This window comes from Pristis pectinata, chromosome 9 (genome assembly GCF_009764475.1).
Source record: "Pristis pectinata isolate sPriPec2 chromosome 9, sPriPec2.1.pri, whole genome shotgun sequence".
Classification (NCBI taxonomy): Eukaryota; Metazoa; Chordata; class Chondrichthyes; order Rhinopristiformes; family Pristidae; genus Pristis; species Pristis pectinata.
Genome location: NC_067413.1, coordinates 33,492,199 through 33,506,899, shown reverse-complemented (window position 1 = coordinate 33,506,899; position 14,701 = coordinate 33,492,199). Strand labels below are relative to the sequence as shown.

Sequence of the window (14,701 nt, the reverse complement as noted above, 5' to 3'; positions counted from 1 at the left end):
CATTTGGTATTTGATGACCCTAGCAATGCAGTAAAAAAAAACTAATTTGTATTCCCTCAAGCCACCTCACAGTTCTCGTATACCTTTAACGGTGATCAACTGTGCATTAGATTTTGCTCTAATCTGTTGTCCTTAACAAGTACTCCCCGCACATTAAATCAAGAAGATTTCCCCAGTCCCATTTCAGACATTCACAAGATAGTGAGAAGTGAAAACCCAGTAAAGGAATTGGGATATTACTTGCTTGACAGTTATTCAAGAGTTTTTTTTGAATAAAGCAGCAATCTGAAAGGAACATAGTTCAAAGTCTCAACCATATTTCACTCAAAAAAACTGACAGTTGCTCGCATTTAAAAGAAATACAAAAAATCCTACCTTTTCCCTTTTAAAGAAGTTTAATGCTCAGATCAATGAAGGTTCCAAAGCAGGTGAATGTTTCTTTGAATGCAGGAGATTTTTGAGGTTAATTGAGCCATTGCATTTTCCCAGTGAGCACCTTTGTTCAAAGACTGCTCAGAATCCCGGCGACATCACCCCCTATTGTCTTTATCATGTGCAGTCATCTTGATTACCTGACCATGCTACTGTTTGTTGCAGTAAATACATCCTACAAACCAATCAAGCCCCAACTCAACTTTGTTCCCAGTACCATTCATCCTGCAGGGGAGTGCGGGCCAAATGCCAAAACTGACACATAAATAATTTATGAAGGGGTACAGCAGCATACTGGTTAAGTAGCTGGATCTGTATCTAGAGACCTGGACTAGTGATCTTGAGATACAAGTTTAAGTCCCTCCACATCAGCTGAAGAATTTATATTCTAGTAACCAAATGCGGGGAATTACAAAAAGGTGGCATCTCATAAAACTCATTCTGATTCACTCATTCTGCTTAGGGCAGCATCCTTACCCATTCTGGCCTACATGTGACTCCTGACCCACAGCACTGTGGTTGACATTTACCTGCCCTCTGAAATAGCACCAAGTCACTAGGATAAGGGGCAGTTAGCACCATCAGGTTGGATGCGGACATAACAGGGGTGATGATCCAGGCGCTAGAGGTGCTCAGGTCAAAGTCTCCCCATAAATGGATGCTGTCACCATCCTCTGCTCAAACCCACCATCAGTGCTCAGACTGATGAACTGGCCTCGGGGGTGGTGCTGTTAAAGTTACTCGGCAGAAGACTTCATCACCAGAACTTTCAGACAAGCACCAAGGTTTGGTGAGAAGAGTCGTCCCTATCAGATACCAGTCTTCCAGTGCAAAGAGCTACACACAATTGCACCTTGTCAACTGGCATACTGTAAGGTCCATGATTATGTGCTGAGAAATGCAATGAAGTTGGTGCAGCTGCCACAATGCAAGGCCACTGTTTAAGATCCTCCCACCATTTCATACTGAGGGGCCAGTATTCTTAGGTGTTATTGTTCATGGAATGCATGAAAGGAAAATTGATGTCCTGCTGTGGTTATGTAAATCTTCTGAACCGTACATCTTGAATTGTGAATGGAGAAACATGAATATACGGTATCATGCGAGCAAATTTTATGAATAAAGTATATCACTGAAAGAAAATCAACCACATCCTGTGAACAAATGAATTAATAACTGGAAGATACTAATTGATTTTGGGTATCAGAGGAAACAGACCCCAACAATTGCAAGGAAACACTTAAATTGACAACAAGACCTGATAACAATGTATAGTCTTGGTTAAGGTTACAAATAATCAGATATAACACACAGATGTGGGGAAAACAACCTGCAGGTTCTACTGTAATAATTAAAGAAAAACTTTTGTTCAAAGCATATTGTCTTCCCATTTACCATGAAACCTCAAAGGTTCTTACAACACAAATGAAATAAAAATGAATCACTATAATTTCTTTAACACTCACCTGCCTTCTTTAAGTTTAATGGTGTGCTAACTTCAAACTAATCATTGTTTTATTTGAAACTTTATGCTGTTGTGCAGATGCAGTTGATGATAAAGATTGCAGTTTTCACAAATGTATTAACTTCATTTGAATTTTTATTACCTTAAGCTCAACTAAAGTGCAATCCATTTGTATGCTTTTAAACGAGGGTTAAACATAAAACTGGATGATATATGGCAAAGACGATTAAACTGATGCAAACTTAACTGTAGAAAATATCTTAACCACTTGTGGTGGTAATGTAATTAAATCTAATCATCGGAAGAGGAGAAAAGAAGTTGCACTGAATAGAACAGACTTTCATAGTTTTATGAAGCAGTTTTAATTGATTTCAAGTCTAGTTTTAAGTAAGTCAAATGGCATTATGGCAACTGCTATACAATCAAGGGATTATATCGCAAATAATAGACTGAATAATTTTGTGGCCATAAAACGATACATGGGGATCACATACAGCGCATGAGTGGAGTTCAGTATTACATACACCAGCACTAATTGTATGCTTAAGCAAGGCTATATTTTTAAATTCAAAAAAAACCAACAAAATTTTATGCTTAATCACATTTAAATGGCTAAAAAATGCAAATGATGAATAAACATAAAATGTTGTTAATTAAATCTCACTAAGAGTTTAATTATAAAATAGAAAAACATCTAATGACTGCAATCCATGTTTTATCAACCACTTTTAACTAAAACATCTTCTTTGCATTGGCAACAAATAAAGAAAGATTCTTCTTTTCCTTGCCTTCCATTCTCTATGTTCTTTTTCAATTTTTTGGTTTTTTTTCTGCCCTTCACACAGGTTCTGCATGTCTATTCATCTGCACTTTATTCTTTGAGGCTTCCCATCTTGTCTGCTCATTTCTCTGTACTTCTCATACGCAGAGATTTTCTTGCATGTCTCCAACATTGCATGCCCACTTGCACACTTTCTCCCTGTTTTTCTTCCCTTCTATCCCTCACTTTCTGCTTTTCCCCTCACATCAACATCCGGAGCCAGATCAGAGGCTTTGAACTAGTCCCCCAGCACCAAGGCACTTCACAGGAACATTATCACAATTTAATATTGCACTATATCAAGCGGTATTAGACCAGCTGACCAGAGGCATGTAGGTTTTATGGAACTTCATGATATAGGGGAGAGAGAGTTAGGGCTAAAACAACTGAAATTACATGTAACATTTACATCGTAAATCAGGGATATGCAGGAGGTCACAGTTTGAGCATCAAAGGGATCTTCAAAACTTAACGGACTGAAAGAGGTTTCCTACAAAGACGGAGTGGTGAAGCCCTGGATGAATTTGTAAAAGAATTCTAAAATGGAAGTATTGTCACTTGCAGGTGGACATGTAGAAGGGTTGTGGGTGATCAGGATTTGGTACAATTTAAGGCAAAGGCAACAGAATTTTAGACAAGGATGAGCTCACACTTGACTATTTTAATGCTGTTCTGGTCAGCCTCCTGTCTTCCACACAAGGTGAAAGGTAAGAGCATGATCAGGACAGCATTGTAATAGTCAAGTCCGGAAACATAGATGAGGCAATCAGCTTCAGATGAGCCGAGGCAGTTAGCATAAGCAAATCGTGAAAGATTTATTGGTCGTACTTGATCTCCATGGACCATTTTGCAGCAAACAGGAATTTTATATATATCACAGTTACAACTTGATGCAAGTATAAATCCATCCACTTAAAATTATTGCACATTCTTCAATTAAAATGCAAGCCATTTTCTTTGGAATGAATTGAGATGAACAGAATATGCTTATAGTCAATATAGTTGCAAATAACAGAAGTCGTATTTCCATCAGAAACAAATTTGGACTATTATTGCTTATGTTACACTGTCAGAAACAGAGGCTTGTTAAAAGCCTATTAAAGTTTGCTTGAGGAATTTCAGTATCAAAACATTTGTACAAATTTGGACATTAGATAGAATGAAAAAAACTAAAAGTTTGAAAGAAAGAATAATCCAAGTGTGCACTCAGAGAAAGATTTTCAGAAGAGCACGTTTCAGATGTGAATAAATGAGCTTGTATTTATACCATACTCTTTACATATTCTGCATTCCGTTTTTCTTTTTACTACCTCGATGTATGGCATGATCTGTCTGGCTCTCACTGGATCTCAGTACATGTGACAGTAGTAAACCAATACCAATCTCTTGATATCCCAAAACACTTTACAACCAATAAAATATTATTTAAAATGTGGCCATTGTTGTAATGTTAAAACCAAACTAAGTGCAATGGTCACTAAAATAGTATGAACTAGTTACATGTAGGATTCTGCAGTTAACTATTTTAGCTTTCAGAAAATCTCCTGGTAATGATATTTGCCATGGGGAAAAATAGTCACAGCTTTAATTGATGATATTTCATGAATGACAATATATTGGAAGGCATGCAGAAAAAAATTAAATAGAAAATAATTGTCCAGCTAATAATTAAGCAATGCAAAAACAAGATCACAATTTGTCTTTAGAAAGGAATGTTTTCCTGTATTAGTTCAGTGACAATGTGATGCATGTTATCATTATTTAAAGAAGAGACAATCACGGAATCAAGACATATGGCCACTGCATTAATAGAGTCAGTGTTTGGCACTTGCCTAAACAAAAAAGCAAGCACTAGACGCACTTCAAAATAAAATCCAGAGTTTCTCATACAGAGGGGTAGACAATACACTGACCAAGCCAAGGGTGTCATTTTTGTGGTGATGTGTGAATGACATCTAAAGGACACCCCAAAAGGTTTCTCACTTAAGCCAAAGAAATAGTTTGTTACAACCTTCAAAAAGGGGAGTCCGACGCAGCAGTGATTCAGGAATAAGCAAAATTTATTGTGCTGTTTTGAATTCTTCTTTGGGAAAATTGCACATCTAATACCTCAACTGCAGACAGTCATTTCCTAGTCAATTTGTACAGATTTAGAAGCAACTTGAAAAATCTGAAGACTTTGGGATTTTATTCTTTTACTGCACCCACCCCCACCCTTCTCCTGCTTGCCCACCCCCCAAGACAAGTACTGAATTATAGGGATGGTTATCAGCAAATCCTCTCCGACAGACCCTATGCCTGCTGAGGTAATGCAGCTGACAAACTTTGATGCGCCGTGCCCGTGCACATTATGTTCACGTAGTGTGTACATCTGGGCACCCTTTATGGCAATGCAGAAAGCAGCCAATCATTTGTTCCACCCTAATTAACACACATGTAAATCCCCGCAAATCAAGCTGCTCTCTGTGTTACCATAGTGGCAGCCATACAGCAAGCTGGCAGGACATGTGGAAAAATAGATTATGAGGAGCAACTATCTGCTTTGATTCGAACCTTCCATCACACAACAGTAGGGCCTCCCTGATCCTGACTGCAACCAGTTCTCGCCTTCAAAATGCATCACCATGAGATAAGAGATAAAGGTCATCAGGCAGATCTTTGATTGGCCAAGATGGTTTGATTCTTTGCAAGCTTAGAGAGTGCACCTGAAGGGACATGCTCCTGTGGCTACAAAGGAACAAAAATAGCTGTGGCTAGCGCATGTCATTGTTATCTCTAAAATGTCTGATGTAGCACACAACTCATAATAAATTGGGGAAATTGCTGTTTTACAGTGTGCATGGCACCAGTCTTTGCTGTAAGGAATGAGACAATTTCCATTTGTCAACTTTCAAACACAGAGAAGCCACTTGGCTTTGTTTAAACAAAAATATATAAGTATAGCCTGAGAAGTTCTATAAAATTCAAATGCACCATAAAAACAATCAACAAAATGGTTGTGTACTGACCCAGTCTGCACATAATCCTCATTTTTCCTTTAAGTATGGTTCAAGTAACAAGCCAAATCACTGGTTATGGTCTCTCAATGCAGTAAGTTTGAATTAAAGCAGTAGCTTAAGGTTGAATATCAAATAGATTTTGAAAATTACAGTTGAATATATTTTATCTTTAGCTTTTATAAAAATCAGCCATTTCAATAAACTTTTAATAAAAATGTGTTCTTCCAGAAGGAAAACTTTCACATGAAAACATCCAAGCACATTGGCTTAGAAATTCTAATGCGCAAAGAAGGAATGGGTAAAATGGACCTACGTGAGGGAAACATTCTGCATTCTTCTAGGGCTGCTGATCTCAAATGCATGACATACAAGAAGTAATGGTCCCAACTTTCAATGCAGTGATGCATGATAAGCAAATGCAATTTTAGTGAGTCACACGACACCGAACATACAAGTATGGAGATCTGAAGGTGGTGATTCCTAACAGGAACTGCTGCTTGTACCTCAAAGTCAAAATCAAGTTTAGTATCATATACATGAGTTCATGTATGCACAGGTACAATGAACAACTTGCTTGCAGCAACATCACAGGCACATAGCATCATATAAGCAGCATTCACAAGAAAAACGTAAATTAGAAATAAATTATACACAATTTTTACAAGAATTAACACAATTAGATCAAAGAAAAAACAAAGTCCATTTTAGTGCAAAATGATCAAAATGGTCATAGTGTTACAAAACTGTAGTGATTAAGGTTTTGCCAGTTGGTTCAAGAACTGAATGGTTGAAGGGAAGAAGCTGTTCCTGAACATGTTGGTGTGGGACTTCAGGCTTCTGTACCTCCCACACGATGTTAGCTGCAAAGATATGGGTTTAACCATGAGTGGCAGGCTGGAGTTGGGAGCAGGCACCATGCATCTCCAATGTATGCCAGGCATCTTGCCAATGGAGGTGGTCACCCAAGGAAACCCCCAAAGAAGAGGGCCTAATGTAGAACATCCAGAGGCAAATGGTCCACCCAAGAAGATTCCACAGTCAGCTTTAGAGGCTGACTCTGCAACAACAGCTCAGCAAATGACTGTTCCTTCAACTTGTGAAGCAACCCCAATTCCTTCACTCCCCCTATTAATGGCTGGCCTTCCATTCAAGCCTTACATCATTTCCTCAGTACATGAGAGCACTTCAGTGCAACAGCAGTGACCAACAAATATGTGATGAACACAAACTAAGGATTCCCTGACTAGAAGAGCCAGTAGGTACAACAGCATGGTGAGGAGTAAGCCAAGTGCCAAAGTAAATTGCCAATGAATTCCCAACATGAGCACTGACAGAACAGTCATTTCACCTGCCACAGGTAGGGAAATTCTCCTGCAGCAACTGATCTCTTTCCAATCTACTCATTAGAGAGCTCAGTCCTAGATTTACAAGTGTAATTTCTCAGGCAACCAACATCTCAATTTCAAAGTTCTTATATACTCCATTTCAATCCTTCCACAACCCTGCCCTCCTTTTTGTCATCTTCTCAATCCTCCTAGGACACTGGACACCTCCAACTCTGCATCCTCCCAACTCCCATTTCCCCACCAAAAAGACCTGGAATTTCCTCCCAAAATCTCCCCCAACTTGCCTCCTCTACCTTCTCCTTAATTGGCTGATGCAAGTTACCACCAGTGTGAAGGGGAATGGTAGAATCTGGGGAAAGCTGATGGGAATGAGACAAGAAAAAAAATTACATTAGTATAGGTTTAGTGTAAATTGGTGCCTTTCAGGCCTTTCTTCACACGAATATATCAAGTGATAATCATTCATCACGTTTGCCATCTCTGGCTCTAAACCACTTGGATTTTGCCAGCTTATTTTCAATCAATTGAAAATTCCCTATTAAACGACATCATTGTTGGTAGAACCCTTTCTGCCTCCTCAAGGAGCAAACTAGCTTCAACATCATGCTGATCCCACTGTTGATTGAAATGTTTTATTTATGCATCATAGTGGTCTATCCATTATCGTAAATCTGCACTCTTCAGCATCCCCAGACTTGATCATACCATCACTGGCAGCTACAGGGGCACCTAGCTAAGGGAATTTGCTTCCTTAAACATCTCTTTGAAGATGCACTTTAAAACATCCCCTTTGACCAAATTTTTGATTGTCAGTGCTAATTTCTCCTAATGTGGTTGACATCAAATGATTTTTTTGGTTGATAATGTTCTCAGGAAATACATTGGAAGATTTTGCTATGTTAAAAGTACCAAATGCATGACAAGTAATGGTAGAGCAAAGGAAGGGAGGAGATGCAGGACAGCTTTGTGCCAGTAGACTGGAGAATTTGAAGGTCGGGGCAGGGGAAGGTAGAATACTCAGACAGGAATTATTTCAGAATTAGGGAAGAGCAAGGCTGTTGGAGGATTAAGAATGCAACAGCAGAGTTTAAATTTCTGTTATAGGTCCCTTTGCCTGATGCAGATAGCTCCAGTCCTTCTGGTTAAATGATATTCCACACAACTGCTGCTTTGATAATATTAGGGTTAAGAATTTAAGATTCTGAGGTGCCTTGCGTTCTGTTTAATCTGAGCGATTACTTACAGTCAAAGGGATAAAATAATATTGGGGTGAAAAGGTGTATATGCAAAAATCCCAGTTCTATGCCTATCAAGAACTGGCAAATGTTTGCACTGAAGATTACAACTTAAAGAGGAAAAACTCTGCTCCCAAGTAATGAATTTATAAAACAAACGGCACTGAAATAAAACTCAACAAAGTAACTAAAAATAGGAACCAATTAACAATTCACATACTCCACTTGTAATGGAATAGTGCAAATTAACTTGATCTGACTCTCAAACATTTGCCACAGAACTAGTTGTTGACTGAAACACAAGAAAAATAACACTCTACAGTCCCCAACACCTATCCATCTTTTTTTAAAGAATCCTCAGTTTTCATTTTGTTTGTGCTAAATAAACATTGGCAAAACATTTCTCAGGGCATTATATTTGAAACAGAGGTTCTGTGTTTGTATCTTTGTGTAGTTTTAAATAGCATTAGGTGAAAAACACATGGCGAGCTAAATCAGTGGAATCATTCACGCTATTGCCAGCTGAATAGTAACTAAACTTTAAAAGTATTTCATTGACCATAAAGGTCTTCAGGACAACCAGAAGGCAGTGTGAAAGGCGTTATATAAATGCAATGTAAATGCAAACCTTTCTTTCTGTTCTTACCAGGTACTGCTGTAGAATGGGATTTTGAAAATATTAAATACAATAAAAGCTCAATTATCCGGCATTTCAGAGGGAGAGTCCAGCCAAAATTGGACACATGGAAGCACTGAGGAGGCACCCAGGCATTCCCTGCTGCTGCACATCACTTGTATCTTTTTATTTTCCTCCCTCAAAGTGACAGGAAATGAAAAAATGACAAAGAGATTAAAGGAGGTTGAAAAAGGCAATGCTATTTTTTAATATTTCATTTAAAACTGCTCTTGGGCACTTTATTAACTCATTAGAGGTTTCTGTTACAACAATAAAACTCCCAACATTCAATTAGATTTATACTTGGGCTTGTGTGAAGTTGTGAAGTAATCAATAGCCATGGAAGCTCGGGAATACTCTTGAGCTGTTAGTAGATGAAAGTTTAAGACCACAGGAGATCACAGGGAGTTTGGGTCACAGCTGGAGCTGGAACAGTGTGGTGCCAATTCTCCTGCTTGCACTCACTATGTAGTCAGGACAAGACTGCACTAGTTTCAGTCCACTTATCCAGCAGGTATCCTCCTTGTGGAAATATTAACTTCTGGAGAAGCATGGCAGCAGATTGTCCACTTTCCCTCAACTTCCTGAACATTTGGAATTTCAGTAGGAAAGCAATGCATTGGCTTGGGCCTATATCCAAAGTATCCTATAGACGGGACTGTCTTTGTCTGTTCCAGTCTGTCTGCTGAAGATAAAATTACATTTTCTAGGATGAGTTCACTGATGCAAACTTGTGGGTCATAAAACTGATTGAAGAAAAACACTGGCTTCCCTTTTCCTCTTAACAAAAAAGGGTGAAAGTGTGACAGAAAAACATTTTTATTGCTGAATCAATAAAGGGATTTTCTGTTACTTTTTGATGGTACACTCTTCTTTACAGAAATGACTACCGAGATTTCCACAGTGACAGGGACAAGTTTTCTACAAGACTTTGAAATAAGTTTTGGTCCTATATATATATAAAATGTATTTGAAATAAGTGTGTGCACCATATGTCTCAGTATCTCTCTAACATACTGGAGAATAGTGGGTAATTTGAAGTAAGAGAATAGGTACTTTATTAAGTAAAAGAAAAGCTTACAACATGTCTTACTCTGGCTTTCTCTAGAGACAGGCAGACTCCTTGGAACTTGCAATATCAAAACATTGTTCCAACAGCAAAGCCAGTAGATAGTCACAGGATCCAATCCTTAATGCAGTACTCCCTTAAAACAGCAAAGATTGTATGTCATCAATATTACATATGACACATGTTACACCATGTTGTTGCCCACCATCAAGTGCAAAATTTCACCTGTCTCTTGTGCAACTCTGGATTCAGTAATTCCTTTTCTGGTCCTGTGTCCTCCCTTTTATCATTCTCTGTCCTCTTTTATTCCTCATACTTTGTCCTGTGACTGAGCAGCTGTGGAAAAGCTGGTGGTTGGCAAGATACTTCATACGTGGCGTTGAGATACTGGAGCCCATTCTGTTCCCATCAGTTACCAGCAGAATTTCATTCCCCGAGCCACTTCTACTTATTGAATGATGCATTGAAGAAGGAGAACATTGGGCCCCTTAAGACCATGCCAGCTCTTTGAGAGAGCTCACTAACTTGCCTTGTTGACAGCTCTAGAAACATTTGTTCATCCAATTCCCTTTTGAATGTTCTGCTTCCACCACTTTTCTCTTTATTAAAATGCCACACGAGCACCTTTATTATATCTGTCCTTAAGCTGGTCTACTTTAAGGCAATGAAGGAGAAATTCTTCAGAAAGTTAAAGAAGAAATTATTCTCTTTTTCAAATGTTCTCACTCCACACGCCACTCGATCGCTCTTCTTTCATACAATCCCATAGCAATATCCTCCATGTCCAATCATATCCTCCCAGTAACATCCCATGCTCTGCCTGCAAACTCCTGCCTCCTGTGACCTACATGAAAACAGCACACTCGTTGCTGGGCTCCACATCCCCTTCACACATCATTTGCCAAATCTGTCAACCCAACAAAAATTTTTTTAAAAACTGCAGATGCTGGAAATTGAACCTCACCAATTTTTATCAATGCACCATAGAAAGTATTCTATCCGGATGCACCGCGGCTTGGTATTGTAACTGCTCTGTCCATGATCACAAGAAACCACAGAGAGTTGTAGACATTTCTCAGCACATCACGGAAACCAGCCTCCCCTCCATGGACTCTGTCTACACTTCTCTCTGCCTCGGTAAAACAGCCAACATAATCAAAGACCCCACCCACCACAGACATTCTGCCTTCGCCCCCCCCTCCCATTGGGCAGAAGATACAAAAACCTGAAAGCACATACCACCAGGCTTAAGGACAGTTTCTATCAAGCTGTTATAAGACTACTGAATGGTTCCCCTGCACGGTAAGATGGACTCTTGACCTCACAATCTACCTTGTCATGGCCTTGCACCTTATTGTCTGCCTGCACTGCACTTTCTCTGTAACTGTAACAATTTATTCTGCATTCTGTTATTGTTTTCCCATGTACTACCTCAATACATTGATATGATGAATTGATCTTATGGATGGTATGCAAAACAAGTTTTTCCACTGTACCTCAGTATATGTGACAATAATTAACCAATTCCAAATTTGAAATAAAAAACTGAAAATGCTACGAACACTAAGCAGGTTATGGCAGCATCTGTGGAAAGAAAAATAGAGTGAATGTTTCAAATCTGTTTCTTTCAGCACGGGAGGAGTTCATTACACTCATCAAACCCATGGAGTACCCATGTTATCCAATTAATTCCACTCCTCTGCTGTTCTCCATGATCCTGAAACTGCTCCCCACTCAAGTATTTATCCAATTCCCTTTTGAAACTTACTGCTGAATCTGCTTCCACTGATCTTTCAAACAGCACATTTTAGACCATAAAAATCTGTCATCACTTTCCTTTTCATTGAAGAAGCATCCCAATATTACCCTTCCTTGTATTCTATTCTCTATCCCTCAATTATCTCCCTCACCATCTCCACCTATCAACAATATCAGGGTGCATTTATTTTGCACCTTTCACACTACAAAGTATCTTGGAACCAATGGAGTATTGATGAGAGCGGCCACTGCAAAAAGCAACAGAGCATCAATATTATCCCTGGAAGTAAATGGCCTTGGGCAGGGGAGGGTGGAGCTGTCCAAGAATAATGAAGATATCCAGTGCCTTCATAGCAAGGGCCTTGCCTAGGTAACAGTCTGGAGAGTATGCCTCAGTCTGTTGGAATAATTGAGGAAGGTAGGGACAGGAGAGGTGATGGAGGGTGGAAATTTAGGGAAGCAAGTCTCAAGTGCCGTCATTTTTAATTGATTGGGTGGCTGGTGAGTGAGGTTGGAACATTCTCCTCTACAGGAGAGAATATGGCCATGAGACAGGTGAGTTGAAACCTGATGGAGCAATGGAAGATGGTGCAAGTGGGGAAGAAACCTAGATCGAGTTGGGGATGGGTGGGGTTTGTTGGACAACAAGGCAGGGTGGAAGATGTGCAGATGAATGGGTGGGGGAGGTATGCAGCCACAACTCAGAGAGCAGCAGAGGCCTCCACTAGGCATTGGGAACCGGTGCGTGTTGCAAGGTTAGGACCAGGGTGAGAGAGCTGGGGGGATGGATCCAGTGTAGTTAATACTAAAAATCTCAGCAGTAAATTATAGCTACATATCCAGCCTCACTGAAGGATCAATTTCAATGGTCTGAATGAAAGGAAGGAGCACAGAGCGCAGTAAGAAGAAAGGAGAATAAAATCACACAGACAGTAAAAACTGGAAATAATCCAACTAGATTATATTCTGAAGAAAATTAAAATGCTGATTAGTGAATATGACTATACAGTACACAGGAAATCACTTCCTTAGGTAATGCACGCTTGGAGATGCACAGATTGCCTTGTGCAATGTGTGTTCATTCAGTGAACACAAGAAGCTGTTCAAACCACACGCACCGCTTGTTTTGTAGCACCATCACCACTCAGTCAGCCTCTTAAACTCACCTCCCCCCCACCACCCCTCCCCTTCACAGGGGGAAGGAAGTGTACATAGAGATCAGCTCCCTGATCTGTAGCGACAAGTATGGAAATGTATTGGGATAGCTCCTCAGGCAGAATGTCAGCTTTCTCTGCTTTTGGTTCAGTAAGACAAATCTGACTACTATTCAGGAATATTAAGGTCAAGAAGTTTCTTTGAAAAGGCCACATGCCAACCTTGTGTGAGATCTGAATGAGAGTCTGTTTCTTTGAGTCACATTTACAGCTTGGTAGAAGATGCAGGCAATTGGAGCAGACCAGCTTTTCATGTTAAGTCTAGAATCGTAAAACTTGACTGTAACGAATAAAAGGAATTACCCCAGAAGAACACATGAAAATAGGAGCAGGAGTAGGTCAGCAGGCCCCTCATGTCCATCCCGCCATTAAATACGATCATGGCTGATCTCTACCTTAAATATATCCATTGATCCAGTCTCCACCACCCTCGGGAGCAGAGAATTCCAGAGATTCACCACCCTCTAAGAGGAGATTTCTGCGCACCTCAGTTTTAAATGATTGGCCCTTTACTTTGCAGCTGTATCTCCTTGTTCGTGACTCTCCCACATGAAAACATCTCAACATCGACCCTGTCAAGCCCCCTTAGGAATTTATATGTTTGAATAATGTCAAACTTAAATCCAAACAGTTTGGCCTCTCTTGATAGAACAAGTCTCTCATCCCAGGAATTAGCCTGGTGAATCTCCTTTGGACTGCCTCCAATGTTACTCTATCCACTTTTAAGGGAAGGGGACCAAAACTGTGGACAATATTCCAGGTGTGGCCTCACCAACCCCCTGTACAACTATAATAAAACCTTCCTATTTTTAAACTCCAACCCCTTCGCAATAAAGGTCAACATGTTGTTTGCCTTCTTAACTACTTGTGGACCTGCCTGCTAACATTTTGTGATTCATGCACTAGAACACCTAGATCCCTCCGAACCTCACTCACTTGCGGCCTCTCCATTTAGATAATAATACACCTTTTGATTCCTCTTACTTCCCCACACGACCTCACACTTCCCCACATTGAACTCCATTGGCCAGGTTATCGACCGATCACTCAATCTCTCCATATCGCATTGCAGAATCACAATGTCCTCATCAAGTCTTTGGAGAATTATGTTTATGGCAGGTTGACTGAAGATCTGACCAACCCTCCATATCTGCATGTAGCATTTATTACACCCCACACAAAGGCATTTCTGTCGTGCTGTTTGTATCTACTCACACTATTTACCCCAGTGAATATGTGCCACCTGGAACGAGAGGCGTTACTGGCGTTTCCCCAATGAACTTTGTTTTACAATGACAATGAGGCATTGCTTATAGATTTTCTACAATCAGAGTAGATTCTGTCTGATCAGTAGGACTTCATCCTAGTTCTCCATTCCCAAAATCCCTACATTAATTGCACAAATATTAAGTATTCTGTCCAAGATTTTCTGCATCACTTTAGAACTCTTGTCTTAACCAGTTTAATATGAATGTAACCAGATACACAGCAACTAGAAAATCTAAGCACAAGGCTTCCCCAAATCCACTGGCAACTGCCTCAGAAGCATTATGCTGCAAGTATCTGAAAAAATTCAATGGCATTCCAGAAACATGCAAACCAAATGGGGGCAATTTCACTCAACTCACCTGAAAAGCAAAGAGGCGTTACCTGTCAAGAATCATGAAATAATAAGGCTGACGACACT

The 14,701-nt window shown here is 39.8% G+C and overlaps 1 protein-coding gene across 4 annotated transcripts in view; it reads right to left on the bottom strand.

Moving 5' to 3' along the window:
* Positions 1-14,701, bottom strand: part of znf407 (zinc finger protein 407) — a 379,875-nt gene that overhangs the window by 257,117 nt on the left and 108,057 nt on the right. The gene's annotated exons all lie outside the window — the stretch shown is intronic.